Source organism: Oryctolagus cuniculus, chromosome 14 (assembly GCF_964237555.1).
Source record: "Oryctolagus cuniculus chromosome 14, mOryCun1.1, whole genome shotgun sequence".
Lineage (NCBI taxonomy): Eukaryota > Metazoa > Chordata > Mammalia > Lagomorpha > Leporidae > Oryctolagus > Oryctolagus cuniculus.
The window spans coordinates 77,008,744-77,011,142 of NC_091445.1; the positions used below are offsets into that span (position 1 = coordinate 77,008,744).

The 2,399-nt window shown below is 56.4% G+C and overlaps 1 pseudogene; it reads left to right on the top strand.

Moving 5' to 3' along the window:
• Positions 1–235: 235 nt before the first annotated feature.
• Positions 236–2,128, top strand: LOC100347986 (large ribosomal subunit protein uL30 pseudogene; annotated as a pseudogene).
• The last annotated feature ends 271 nt before the right edge of the window (positions 2,129–2,399 follow it).

A 2,399-nucleotide genomic window follows, 5' to 3' on the forward strand; every position in this document is an offset into this window, starting at 1 on the left:
CAAGTCCACCCGGACTGTCGGGACACAGTCAAAGCAAGGCCACGGACACGCATGTGGTGCCCACATAGCCAGTCCGGGACAGACAACGCCCACGCCGTGTGCTCACATCTCCCTCCACACAGCAAGGGTTCGCCCCTTGGTCAGTGTCACTGTGGACAAATACTATTTATTCAGCAAGGAGGCTGTGCGTTTTTAATCCCTGACTCATCAGGAAGAGGAATTTGGCAGAGAGAGGGGGAAAAAAGGGTGAAGAATGAATGGGAATGAAACCGAGAGAGGCAGGAATGTGGTGAGGAGGGTCGGGGTCTGCCCTTTGGAGCGCAGGGGAAGAGGGCAGGGAGGTGCCTGGGAGGAGGTGGCGTGAGGACCCCAGCTTGCCCTTGGGCAGCTGCGGAGGGGAAGGAGACTCTGGGCTGTGCCCCTTCCTGAGCCCTGGGTTCTGAGGCCCAGGCTGTGGACCCCTGTGGAGGGGGGACTGCAGGGGAAATCCACATTGGCCCCTGTCACCGTGAGTTCAGGGGCTATTGTGGGAGGGGGCACAGCCAGTTCTGGTTAAACCCAGGTCCTTCTGTTCAGAGCAGTGGGACCCAGACGCACGCGGCAGCGAAGCCTGAGCACCAGTCTCCCAATTCCAGTTCTCCTTGGCCCTCGCGGTCTCTGCACTCTGCGTTCAGCAGCCCAGCCATGGGAACACACTTTGTAGCGGCTCCTTTTGCTTGGCCCAAGGCCCAGGACCCGTGACAAGGGCTGCCCTGGGCCTCCCCCTGCAGTGTCAGCTGAGTCTAGACATGGAGCGGAGGGAAAGTGGCTCACATGGGGACACCCCCTTTGCTCTTTCTGCCTACGCATTTCCCTTCCTTCCTCCCTTCCTCCCTCCCTCCCTTCCTTCCTTCCTTCCTTCCTTCCTTCCTTCCTTCCCTCCCTCCTTCCTTCCTTTCTTCTTTCTTCCCTTGCAGCCCTGTCTTCCACATGATGGTACTGCCTCTTCCTCCCCCCTCTTGAAAAGTCTTGGCGGGGGGAGTGGCATTAATTAAGTCCCGACTGCAAGAGGCATTTAATCCTTACAGTATTCTTCAGAGATGCCTTTGCTCCCATTGCATGGATGAGCAAACTGAGGCTTAGGAATTGAGTGCCTGAGTGGAGGTCTTCGCTCACAATCACACTCTACCTGGGGCTCGCTCTCATGTCCACCTCTGCCCCTCGCTGGCTCCACAGCGCTCTTCACCTCCACCTCTGGAACAGCTGATGTGTCAGCCTCAGGTGTGAGCACAGCATTCTAGAAATTCTCATTGAAGCAGCAGAAACAAATGGGGCAAGATGATTTGTAGGGCGCTGGAGCCATGGAGGGTGCCGGAGAGAAGAAGGTTCCTGCTGTACCAGAAACCCTTAAGAAAGTGGAGGAATGTCGCAGAGCTAAAGATCGAGTGCCTGAGGAAGAAGTTTGCCCGAAAGATGCTTGGAAAGACGAGGAGGAAGCTTATGTGTGAAACAGCCGAGCGCTCTCGCAGGGAACACAGGCGGACGCACAGCGCTGATACTCGTAAGCGAGGCTGGCAAGAGAAGCTGGCGACTTCCGCGAGCCTGCAGAACCCACGTTGGCACGCGTCCCCAGGATCCGAGGTATCAGTGGTACGAGCCCCAGAGCCCGAAAAGCATCGCAGCTTCCTCGCCTTCGCCAGCTCTTCAGCGGCACCCTTGGAAAGCGCAGCAAGGCTCGATGAACACGCTGAGGACTGCGGAACCATATATCGCCCGCGGGCACCCGAATCTGAAGTCAGTACATGAAGTAATTTACAAGCGTGGCTGTGGCAAGTCAATAAGAAGCGAACTGGCTTGACTGATAGCCCTCTGACGGCCCGTTCTCTTGGTAAATCCAGTATCATCTGCATGGAGGATCGGATTCACGCAGTCTATACTGCCGGAAAACGCCTCAAGGAAGCAATCAACTTCCTGTGGCCCTTCAAGTCATCTTCTCTCCGAGGTGGGATGCAGCAAAAGACCACCCATTTTGTAGACGGTGGAGATGCAGGCAACAGGGAAGACCAATCGGCAGACCTATCAGAAGGACGAACTAAGGTGTCTCCCGTGGTATTTTTGTAATCTGGTCAGATAATAAATGGTGACTATAGTTAAAGTGAAATAAAAAAAGATAATTTGAATTTGTAGGATGGAAATGAGGCACAAGCTCTGATAGTCAGACTTGACTTGAAAGATACTATGTGTGTGTGGGGAGGGGGAAGGAGGAAGGGAGGGGGAGGGGAGGGGGAGGGAGGGGGAGTGGGAGGGAGGAAGGGAGGGGGAGGGGAGGGGGAGGGAGGGGGAGTGGGAGGGAGGAAGGGAGGGGGAGGGGAGGGGGAGGGAGGGGGAGTGGGAGGGAGGAAGGGAGGGGGAGGGGAGGG